Genomic DNA, 12,864 nt, shown 5'->3' with positions numbered 1-12,864 from the left:
GATGCCTGGCCTCCTCCCTGACACCTGTGATCCCCAATGTCCGGCCCCCTCCATGGCACCCATGAACCCTGGCGCCTGGCCCCCTCCTTGTCACCCTGGAACCATGACACTCGGCCTCCCCTGGCACCCTGGACCCCCAATGCACAGCCCCTTCCCTGGTACCCGGGACCCCCATTGCCCGGCTCCCAGCTGGGCCCCAGGATCCCTGATGCCTGGCTCCTCCTTGACACCCAAGACCCCTGATGCCCGGCCTCCTCCCTGGCACCCTTGACCCCGGATGTTGGCCCTCCCTGTCTCTTGAGACACCCGATCCAGCCTCTACCTGGCACCCCTGATCCCGGATGCCTGGCCCCTTCCTGACGCCCAGCCCGTTCCCTGGTACTCAGTACCCCCCTTGCCCAGCCCCCTCCCTGTCTCTCAGGACCCAGGAAGCCCAGGCCAATCCTGGGCACCCAGGACCCCCGAAGTCCAGCCCCACCCTGTCACTCAGGGCACCTGATGCCTGGCCTATTCCCTTGCACCAGAATGCCTGATGTCCAGCCCCTTCCCTGGCATCCAGGACCCTTGATGCCCATCTCCCCCCTGGCACTCAGGACCCCTGATGCCCATCCCCTCCCTGGCATCCAGGACCCTCGATACATGACCCTGCCCTGGCTTCTGGGATCCCCAACCCCTTCCCTGGCACCTGTGACCCCTGACACACGGCCCCTCCCTGTCACTCGGGACCCCAGATGCCCAGCCCCCTCCCTGGTACCCAGGACCCCTGACCTCTTCCCTGATATCCAGGACCCTCGTCGCCTGGCTCTATCCCTGGCACTCAGAAACTCTGGGCCCAGATACTTCCCTGGCACCCATGACCCCAGTTGTACGGCCCCCTCCCTGGCACCCAGGACATTGCCGCCCAGCCTCTTCCCTGGCATCCGAGACCCTTGACGCCTGGCCCCTCCCTAGCACCTGGGATCCACAACCCCCTCCCTGGCACCCTTGACCCCGGATGTTGGCCCTCACTGTCACTTGACACACCCATCCTGCCCCTACCTGGCACCCCTGATCCCAGACACCCAGCCCCTTCCCAGTGCCCAGCCTTTTCCCTGGTACCCAGTACCCCTGTTGCCCAGCCCCCTCCCAGTCTCTTGGGACACCAGAAGCCCAGGCCAATCCTGGGCACCCAGGAGCCCCCAAGTCCAGCCCCACCCTGTCACTTGGGACAGCTGACGCCTGGCCTATCCCCTTGCACCGGGACCCCTGACACCTGGCCCCTTCCCTGGCACTCAGGACTCTTGATGCCCATCCCCTCCCTGGCACCCAGAACCACTGATGCCCATCCCCTCCCTGGCACCCAGGACCCCTGACGCCCAACCCCTCCCTGGTGCCTGGGATCCCTGACCCCCTCCCTGGCACCTGTGACCCCTGATGCCTGGCCCCTCCCTGGGACCCCAGATGCCCAGCTCCCTCCCTGGCACCCGGGACCCCTAAACCCCTCCCTGGCACCCATGACCCCTAATGCCCAGCCCCTCCCTGTCACTTGGGGCCCATGACGCCTGGCCCCCTCCATGGTACCCTGGACCCCTGACGCCTGGCCCCTCCCTGGCACCCAAGACCCCCAACCCCCTCCCTGGCACCCGTGACCACTGACACCCAGCCCCTCCCTGTCACTCGGGACCCCAGATGCCCAGACTCCTCCCTGGCACCCTGGACCCCCGACACTCAGCCCCTCCCTGGTACCCAGGACCCCCATTTTCTGGCTCCCTCCTGGGCCCCAGGATCCTGAGCACCTGGCCCCTCCTTAACACCCAGGACCCCTGACGCCCAGCCTCCTCCCTGGTACCCGGGAACCCCAATGCCAGCTCCCTCCTGGGCCCTGGGATCCCCGACACCTGGCCCCCTCCTTGACACCTGTGACCCCTGATGTCTGGCCTCCTCCAAGTCACCCGTGACCCCCAACACCAGGCCATCCCTGGCACCCAGGACCCCTGGCAGCTGCCCCTCCCTGTCTCTAGGGACCCCAGATGCCTGGCCCCTCCCTGGCACCCAGGACCCCCAACCCCATCCCTGGCACCCGTGACCCCTGACTCCCAGCCCCTTCCTGTCTCTCAGGACCCCAGACGCCTGGCCCCCTCCCTGGTACCGGGGACCACTGATGCCAGGCTCCTTCCCTGGCACCCTTGACCCCAGACCCCTGGCCCCTTCCTGTCTCTCAGGACCCCAGACGCCTGGCCCCCTCCCTGGTACCAGGGACCCCTGACGCCAGGCTCCTTCCCTGGCACCCGGGACCCCTGACGCCCAGCCTCCTTTCCTGGTACTTGGGACTCCCATCGCCTAGCTCCCTAATGGGCCCTGGGATCCCTGATGCCTGGCCCCCTCCTTGACACCCATCACCCCCGACACCGGCCCCTCCCTGGCACTCAAGTCCCCAGACGCCTGGCCCCTCCCTGCTTCCTAGGACTCCTGACACCTGACCCCTTCCCTGGCACCTGGGACCCCTGGCAACTGGCCCCCTCCCTGGCACCCAGACCTCAGACTCCCAGCCCCTTCCCTGGTACCTGGGACCCCCATCGCCCAGCTCCCTTTTGGGCACCAGGATCCCCAATGTCTGGCCCCCTCCTTGGTACCCAGGACCCCTGACGCCTAGCCTCCTCCCTGGCACCTGGGACCCTCGACGCCCGGACGGACCCTCCCTGGCACCCGGACCCCAACGCCCAGCCCATCCCTGGCACCCAGGACCCCCAACCACCTCCCTGGTACCTGTGACCCCCAACACCCGACCCCCTTGACACCCATGACCCCTGATGTCCGGCCCCTTCCCTGACACCAAGGAACCCTGCCACCCAGCACTTTCCCTGGCACCAGTGACCCCTGACATCTGGCCCCCTCCCTGGCATCCGGGACCCCTGACCTGGCCCCCTCCCTGGCATACCGGACCCCCAATGCCCAGCCCCTTCCCTGGTACCTGGGACCCCTATCACCCGGCTCACTCCTGGGCCTGGTGACTCCTGATGCCTGGCCCCCTTCTTGACACCTGGGACTCCTGATGCTCGGCCTCCTCCCTTGCACCCTGGACCCCCAACGCCCAGCCCCTCCCTGGTACCCGGGACCCCTGATCCCTTCCCTGACACCTGTGACCCCTGACGCCCGTCCCCTCCCTGGAACCCTGGACTCCTGACCCCCTCCCTGGCACCTGTGACCCCCGACACCCAACCCCTCCCTGGCACATGGGATGTCGACACCCGGCCTCTTCCCTGGCACACAGGACCCCTGACCCCTTCCCTGACACCTGTGACCCCTGACGCCTGGCCCCTCCCTAGCACTCAGGACCCTCGATGCCCGGCCCCTCACTGGCACCTGGGACCCCTGATGCTTGGCCCCCCGGCACTTGGGATCCCTGACCCCTTCCCAGACACCTGGGACCCCCTATGCCTGGACCCCTCCCTGGCACCCAGGACCCTCGAAGCCCGGCCCCTCCCTGGCACCCAGGACCCCTGACGCCTGACTCCCCTTGCACCCAGGACCCCTGTCACCCTACCTGGCACCCATGACCTCCGACACCCAGCCCCTCCCTATCACTTGAGACTGCAGACACCAGCCCCTTCCCTGATACCTGGGATCCCTGAAGCATGTCCCAATTCCTGGCATCCTGGACCCATGACGCCAGGCCCCTTCCCTGGTACCCAGGACCCCCATTGTCTGGCTCCCTCCTGGGCCCCTAGGATCCCAAGTACCTAGCCCCTCCTTAACACCCAGGACTCCTGACGCCCAGCCTCCTCCCTGGCACCCATGACCCCCAATGCCCAGCCCCTTCCCTGGTACCTGGGAACCCCAATGCCAGCTCCCTACTGGGCCCTGGGATCCCCGACACCTGGCCCCCTCCTTGACACCCGTGACCCCTGATGCCTGGACCCCTTCGAACCCAGGACCCTCAATGCCCGGCTCCTCCCTGGAACCTGGGACCCCTGTCACCCAGCCTCTCCCTGGCACCCGGGACCCCAACGCCCAGCCCCTCCCTGTCACTTGGGACTGCAGACGCCCGGCCCCCTCCCTGGCACCCATGACCCCTGATTTCCGGCCCCCTTCCTGATGCCCAGGACACCCGCCGCCAGGCCCCCACCCTTGCACCCTGGAACCCTGCCACCTGGCCCCTTCCGTGGCTCCCAGGACATCCAAGGCCTGGCTGCCTCCCTGGCACCCAGGACTCCCACTGCCCAGCCCCTTCACTGGTACCCAGGACCCTTGATGCCCGTCCTCTCCCTGCACCCGGGACCTCGATGGCCAGCCCCTCCCTAGCACCCAGGACCCCCGACCCCCTCCCTCGCACCCGTGGCCCTGATGTCTGGTCTCCACCCTGGCTCCTATGACCCCCGAAGTCCAGCCCTCTCCCTGGCACCCCGGGCCCCTGACGCCCAGCCCCTTCCCCGATGCCCAGCCCCTTCCCTGGTACCCAGGACCCCCACCACCCGGCCCCTTCCTGGGCACCCAGGACTCCCAACGCCCGGCCCCTCCCTGTCACTCGGGACCCCAGATGCCTGGCCCTGTTACTGGCACCCGGGACTCGTGACCCCAGGCCCCTTCCCTGACACCTGGGACCCCAAAGCCCAGCCTCTTTCCTGGCACCTGGGACACCTGACACCTGGACCCTCCCTGTCAACCGGTCCACAATGCCTGACCCCTCCCTGGCACCCAAGACCCTCGACCCCCTCCCTGGCACCCATGACCCCTGATGCCTGGCCCCTTCCTGTCATTCAAGACCTCTGACTCCATGCCCCCTCCCTGCTACCCAGGACCCCTGACACCTGACCCCTTCCCTGGCACCTGGGACCCCAAGGTCTGGCCTCCTCCTTGGCACCCGGGACGCCCGACAACTGGCCCCCTCCCTGGCACCCCGGACCCCAGACGCCCAGCCTCTTCTCTGGTACCTGGGACCCCCATCGCCCGGCTCCCTTTTGGGCACCAGGATCCCTGAAGCCTGGCCCCATCCTTGGCACCTGGGACCCCCAAGGCCCGCCCCTCCCTGTCACTTGGGACCTCAGATGCCCAGCCCCTTCCCTGGCACCCAGTACCCCAACATCTGGCCCCCTCCCTGGCACCCAGGACCCTTGATGCCTGGCCCCCTCCCTGGCACCCTGGACCCCCTGCACCCAGCCCCCTCCCTGGTACCTGGGACCCCCAGCGCCCAGCTCCCTCCTGGCCCCATCCTTGACACCTGGGACCCCCATCGTTCTGCCCCGTCCCTGGCACCCATGACCCCTGATGCCTGGCTCCAACCCTGGCACCAGGACCCCCACCACCCGGCCCCCTCATGGCACCCAGGAGCCCAAAGCCCAGCCCACTCCCTGGCAACTGGGACCCCCCCCCCACCTGACCCCTTACCTGCTTGCAGCGACTTCTTGGCCCTGGAGCCATCCCTGGGCAGCTGTGTGGAGGCAGCCCCGTGTCCTCCTTCCTCAGTTCCTCCTTCCTTCTACACTGGGACCTGATTCCCCCGAGGTTCTAAATATGTGGGCAGCAGGGTCTCCGCCAGGACGCTGACCTCTCAGCACAGATGTTTCTGGAAGGTCTTGCTCTGTTTTCTGTTTCCAGTAACACAGTAACATGGATTGGGTGAGATAAAGGCAAAACTGTTATCTGACTTGGGGTTTTTGTCCAGGGTTTCGACGGGCAGGAGGACCCTGTACTTTGGCACTTGGGTATCACCTTAACCCTTACTGTTCCCTCAACCAGCTGCCATCTGTCTTTGAACTTTCAAAATAGAAAGCTTGGCTATGCAAATTTATGAGTGTTTTAAAAATTATTTCTGTTCCATGAAAGCCTTCTCAATCCTAAAGATATATCTGGTTTACTAAGTTATTTGGAGATTATATTTTAATATAGGAGCTTGTTTACTTTCGCTTGTTTTAAAATTTTCAAATATTGTTGGAGTATGGTTGACAAAATTTGTGCATATTCAAGGTATGCAACCTGATATTCTGATATGTGGGGGCCTTTTGAAAAGTTATGGAGAATTCACATTATCTTTTAATCCCTTTTTGTACTGGAATAAACCCAGCCTTTTTTTCATAACCTTTTTGGAGTCCTCTTTTACATGTACATTATGAAGTGATTAGGATAATCTAACATATGCATCTCCTTTCATTGCTATGTTTTTAAGAGAATACATAAGATATTACCAAGTTGTGAGTATGTAATAGCATATTCATATAGTAACGGTGTTGAGTATTAAGATCTGGAGTGGTTAATTTATCTCCTAACTGCAAATGTGTGCTCAGCTAACATTTTCCCATTTCCTTCACTCTCAGCCCTGACAGCCACCACCCTGTTCTGTGATTAAGTGTGATTTTCTTAAATTCCACATAAGTGAGGTTGTGGGGCATTTATCTTTCTGTGCCTTGTTTCAAATAGCCTCATGTCCACATTCATGTTTTTGGATCCATGTTTTGACAACATGCAGAATTTCCTATTTTATGAGAGTATTTGTTTTTATCAACACTCAATACTAGTACATATTTATGGGGTGAAATGTAATATTTGATACATGCTCACTTTTTTGTATTTATTTTTTATTTAGTAAATATAAATTTTCAAAGTACAGTTAATGGATTACAATGGCTTCCCCCCCATAATTTCCCTCCCACTCATACTCCTCCCATCTCCCGCTCCCTCTCCCATTCCATTCACATCAAGATTCATTTTCAATTATCTTTATATACAGAAGATCAGTTCAGTATATATTAAGTAAAGATTTCATCAGTTTGCACCCACACAGAAACACAAAGTGTAAAATACTGTTTCAGTACTAGTTATAGCATTACTTCACATTGGACAACACACTAAGGACAGATCCCACATGAGAAGTAAGTACACAGTGACTCCTGTTGTTGACTTAACAATTTGACACTCTTGTTTATGACATCAGTAATCTCCCTAGGCTCTAGTCATGAGTTGCCAAGGCTATGGAAACCTTTTGAGTTTGCCGACTTCGATCTTATTCTGACAGGGTCATAGTCAAAGTGGAAGTTCTCTCCTCCCTTCAGAGAAAGGTACCTCCTTCTTTGATGACCTCTTCTTTCCACTGGGATCTCACCTGCAGAGATCTTCCATTTAGGTCTTCTTTTTTTTTTTCCAGGGTGTCTTGGCTTTCCATGCCTAAAATACTCTCATGGGCTCTTCAGCCATATCCGAATGCCTTAAGGGCTGATTCTGAGACATGCACATATTTTAATGATCAAATAAGGATAATTGGAATCCATCACTTCATATATTCAAGATTTATTTGCAGTGTGAACATTCAAAAGTCTTTCTTCTAGCTATTTAGAAATATACAATATATTACAGTTGACAATTGATACTCTACTGTGTAATAGAACACAGGAAGGGGGGCTGGTGGTGTGGCAAAGTGGGTTAAAGCTCCAGCCTGCAGTGCCAGCATCCCATATGGGAGCCAGTTTGAGTCCCAGCTGCTCCATTTCCAATCCAGCTCTAGGCTATGGCCTGGGAAAGCAGTGGAGGATGGCCCAAGTCCTTGGGCCCCTGCACCCACATGGGAGTCCTGGAAGAAGCTCCTGCCTCCTGGCTTCAGATCAGCACAGGTCCAGCCATTGCAGCCATCTGGGGAGTGAACCAGCAGATGGAAGTCCTTTCTCTCTGGCTCTACCTCTCTATAACTCTTTCAAATAAATAAAATAAATCTTTTTTTTAAAAAAAAAAAAGAACACAAGAAGGATTATTTTTACAATAAGGAAAATACTTTTTCAATAAAAGTAAACCTTTCTGAGCTTTAATTAATTCAATTTTAATTTTTTTTATTTTAAGCATTTTTTGAGAAACCTAATTAACCTTGAAGAAACCAAAAATGATACATCTGTTAATACACTAAAACAAAGTAAATCTTTGAGAACAAGTTTTACTATTAACTCTCATAATCCAACTCTTTGAGGACAGGGGTCCTGCATGGGAAATTAGTGCACAGCAACTCCTGTTGTTAATTTAACAATTAATGCTCTTATGTATGTGGTCAGTGATCACCCGAGGCACTTGACATGCTCTGCCTACGCTGTGAAAGCATTTTTTAAAAAAGATTTATTTTATTTATTTGAAAGACAGTTACAGAGAGAGGTAGAGACAGAGAGAGAGGTCTTCCATCTGGCTGTTCACTCCTCAGATGGCCACAACAGCCAGAGCTGTGCCAAGCTGAAGGCAGGAGCCAGGAGCTTCTTCTGGGCCTCCCACATGGGTACAGGGGCCCAAGGACTTGGGCCATCCTCCACTGATATCCCAGGCCATAAGCAGAGAACTGGATTGCAAGAGAAGCAGCTGGGACTAGAACCGGCACCCATATGGGATGCTGGCGTTTCCGGCCAGGGCTTTAACCCACTGCACCACTTTACCGGCCCCAAGTGGAAGCCTTTTGAGTCCACTGACTCCTTCCGTATTTAGACAAGGCCATGAGCAAAGTGGAAGTTCTCCCCTCCTCTCAGAGTAAAGTACTTCCTTCTTTGATGACCACTTCTTTCCACTGGAGTCTCACCCAGGTAGGTCCTTCATGTAGGACACTTTTTGCCACAGTGTCTTGGCATTCTATGTCTGAAATACTCTCATGGGATTTTCAGCCAGACCAAAATGCGTTAAGGGCTGATTCTGAGCCCACAGTGCTACTTGAAGTGATTGTCATTCTATGAGTCTGCTGTGTGGACTGCTTCCCATCTTGGAGCATTTACTCCTTTTTAATTCTATTATTATTACCAAACACTTAATCCTATTTATATAATCATTTTAACACTTAATCCTCTCTATATGATCACTTTAACACTTAATCCTACCCATATGTTCAATTTAACACTTAAAGTGCTGTTTTTTCCCACCTAGCTCAAGGGGACTTGGGGTCCCATGGCAAGTTTTTAAACTGTACCCTGAAAAGTAGGTCTGTAATAATGTATGGAGAACTATACAGTTTTATAGTTATAAACTTCATAATTTCACAATTAAAACATTAGGAACCTGGTGATTCTTCCCACTGTGCCTGCCCTCCCATCCACACTCCCACCCCCTTCCTCCTCCCTCTCTTATTCCCACTCTTATTTTTTACTAACATTTATTTTCAATTAACTTCCTACACATATGATTATATCTATATTAAGCAAAAAGTTCAACAACTAGCATGGAAAAAAAACTGTTCCTCTATAGTCGAGACAAGGGCTGTACAAAGTCATTGCTTCTCAAAGTGTCAATTTAACATCTATAGATTGCCTGTTAGGTGCTCTATTAGTTACCACAGGTCAGGGAGAACATATGGTATTTCTCCCTGTGGGACTGAATTATTTCACTAAGTGTGATGATTTCTAGTGTCATCCATTTTGTTGCAAATGATTAGATTTTTTACCACCGTGAAGTATTCCATGGTGTACATATCACATAATTTCTTTATCCAGTCTGCGGTTGATGGGCATTTTTATTGATTCAGTGTCTTAGCTGTTGTAATTGAACTGCAATAAACATAGGGGTGCAAATAACTCTTTCATATGCTGATTTCCTTTCCTTTGGGTAAATTCCCAGGAGTGGGCTGGCTGTGTCATAGGGTGGGTATATATTCAGATTTCTGAGGTATCTGCACAGTGTCTTCCATAGTGGCTTTGCCAGTTTACTCTCCCACCAACAGTGGATTAGGATGCCTTTTCAGAACTTTCAACCCTACATCTACAGACTTCACATTCTTCTCAGCAGCGCATGGAACCTTCTCTAGGATTGATCACATACTAGGCCATAAAGCAAGTCTCAGCAAATTTAAAAGAATTAGAATCATACCATGCAGCTTCACAGACCACAGCGGAATGAAGCTGGAAATTAGCAACTCAGGAAACCCCAGAAAGTATGCAAACACATGGAGACTGAACAACATGCTCCTGAATGAACACTGGGTCATTCAAGAAATCAAAAGAGAAATCAAAAACTTTCTGGAAGTAAATGAAGACAACAACACAACATATCAAAACTTATGGGATACAGCAAAAGCAGTATTGAGAGGCAAATTTATAGCAATAGGTGCCTATATCAAGAAATTGGAAAGGTACCAAATAAATGAGCTTTCAGCGCACCTCAAGGACCTAGAAAAACTGCAGCAAACCAAACCCAAATCTAGTAGGAGAAGAGAAATAATTAAAACCAGAGAAGAAATTAACAGGATTGAATCCAAAAAAACATTACAAAAAATCAGCCAAGCAGAAGCTGATTTTTTGAAAAAATAAACAAAATTGACACCCCATTGGCCCAACTAACTAAAAAAAGAAGAGAAAAGACCCAAATCAATAAAATCAGAGATGCAAAAGGAAACGTAACAACAGACACCACAGAAATAAAAAGAATCATCAGAAATTACTACAAGGACCTGTATGCCAGCAAACAGGAAAACCTATCAGAAATGGATAGATTCCTGGACACATGCAATCTACCAAAATTGAACCATGAAGACATCGAAAACCTAAACAGACCCATAACTGAGACAGAAATTGAAACAGTAATAAAGGCCCTCCCAACAAAGAAAAGCCCAGGACCAGATGGATTCACTGCTGAATTCTACCAGACATTTAAAGAAGAACTAATCCCATTTCTTCTCAAACTATTCAGAACAATCGAAAAAGAGGGAATCCTCCCAAATTCTTTCTATGAAGCCAGCATCACCTTAATCCCTAAGCCAGAGAAAGATGCAGCACTGAAAGAAAATTACAGACCAATATCCCTGATGAACATAGATGCAAAAATCCTCAATAAAATTCTGGCCAATAGAATACAACAACACATCAGGAAAATCATCCACCCAGACCAAGTGGGATTCATCCCTGGTATGCAGGGATGGTTCAACATTCGCAAATCAATCAATGTGATTCACCACATTAACAGACTGCAGAAGAAAAACCATATGGTTATCTCAATTGATGCAGAGAAAGCATTTGATAAAATTCAACACCCTTTCATGATGAAAACTCTAAGCAAATTGGGTATAGAAGGAACATTCCTCAATATAATCAAAGCAATTTATAAAAAACCCACAGCCAGCATCCTATTGAATGGGGAAAAGTTGGAAGCATTTCCACTGAAATCTGGCACCAGGCAGGGATGCCCACTCTCACCACTGCTATTTAACATAGTTCTGGAAGTTTTAGCCAGAGCCATCAGACAAGAAAAAGAAATCAAAGGAATACAAATCAAGAAGGAAGAAGTCAAACTATCCCTCTTTGCAGACGATATGATTCTGTACTTAGAGGATCCAAAGAACTCTACTAAGAGACTATTGGAACTCATAGAGGAGTTTGGCAAAGTGGCAGGATATAAAATCAATGCAGAAAAATCAACAGCCTTTGTATACACAAGCAATGCCATGACTGAGAAAGAACTGCTAAGATCAATCCCATTCACAATAGCTACAAAAACAATCAAATACCTTGGAATAAACTTAACCAAGGACGTTAAAGATCTCTACGATGAAAATTACAAAACCTTAAAGAAAGAAATAGAAGAGGATACCAAAAAATGGAAAAATCTTCCATGCTCATGGATTGGAAGAATCAACATCATCAAAATGTCCATTCTCCCAAAAGCAATTTATAGATTCAATGCAATCCCAATCAAGATACCAAAGACATTCTTCACAGATCTAGAAAAAATGATGCTGAAATTCATATGGAGGCACAAGAGACCTCGAATAGCTAAAGCAATCTTGTACAACAAAAACAAAGCCGGAGGCATCACAATACCAGACTTCAGGACATACTACAGGGCAGTTGTAATCAAAACAGCATGGTACTGGTACAGAAACAGATGGATAGACCAATGGAACAGAATTGAAACACCAGAAATCAATCCAAACATCTATAGCCAACTTATATGTGATCAAGGATCTAAAACTAATTCCTGGAGCAAGGACAGTCTATTCAATAAATGGTGCTGGGAAAACTGGATTTCCACGTGCAGAAGCATGAAGCAAGACCCCTACCTTACACCTTACACAAAAATCCACTCAACGTGGATTAAAGACCTAAATCTACGTCCTGACACCATTAAGTTATTAGAGAACATTGGAGAAACCCTTCAAGATATTGGCACAGGCAAAGAATTTCTGGAAAAGACCCGGGAGGCACAGACAGTCAAAGCCAAAATCAACTATTGGGATTGCATCAAATTGAGAAGTTTCTGTACTGCAAAAGAAACAGTCAGGAGAGTGAAGAGACAACCGACAGAATGGGAAAAAATATTTGCAAACTATGCAACAGATAAAGGGTTAATAACCAGAATCTACAAAGAGATCAAAAAACTCCACAAAAACAAAACCAACAACCCACTTAAGAGATGGGCCAAGGACTTCAATAGACATTTTTCAAAAGAGGAAATCCAAATGGCCAACAGGCACATGAAAAAATGTTCAAGATCACTAGCAATCAGGGAAATGCAAATCAAAAGCACAATGAGGTTTCACCTCACCCCGGTTAGAATGGCTCACATACAGAAATCTACCAACAACAGATGCTGGCGAGGATGTGGGGAAAAAGGGACACTAACCCACTGTTGGTGGGAATGCAAACTGGTCAAGCCACTATGGAAATCAGTCTGGAGATTCCTCACAAAGCTGAAGATAACCCTACCGTTCGACCCAGCCATCCCACTCCTTGGAATTTACCCAAAGGAGTTTAAATTGATAAACAAAAAAGCGGTCTGCACCCTAATGTTTATTGCAGCACAATTCACAATAGCCAAGACCTGGAACCAACCTAAATGCCCATCAATGGTAGACTGGATAAAGAAATTATGGGATATGTATTCTTTAGAATACTATACCGCAGTAAGAAACAACGAAATCCAGTCATTTGCAACAAAATGGAGGAA

The 12,864-nt window shown here is 51.4% G+C and overlaps 2 long non-coding RNA genes across 2 annotated transcripts in view; one reads left to right on the top strand and one right to left on the bottom strand.

Moving 5' to 3' along the window:
• LOC138846305 (uncharacterized) overlaps positions 1–12,864 on the top strand; it is a 561,128-nt gene that overhangs the window by 427,200 nt on the left and 121,064 nt on the right. The window lies entirely within an intron of this gene.
• Positions 5,348–12,864, bottom strand: part of LOC138846303 (uncharacterized) — a 143,740-nt gene continuing 136,223 nt past the window's right edge. The window contains exon 4 of the long non-coding RNA XR_011383764.1: positions 5,348–5,564. This is a non-coding gene — a long non-coding RNA (uncharacterized lncRNA). The remainder of the gene's footprint in view (positions 5,565–12,864) is intronic.

Source organism: Oryctolagus cuniculus, chromosome 17 (genome assembly GCF_964237555.1).
Source record: "Oryctolagus cuniculus chromosome 17, mOryCun1.1, whole genome shotgun sequence".
NCBI classification, from domain to species: Eukaryota; Metazoa; Chordata; class Mammalia; order Lagomorpha; family Leporidae; genus Oryctolagus; species Oryctolagus cuniculus.
This window is presented reverse-complemented; position numbering and strand designations above follow the sequence as displayed.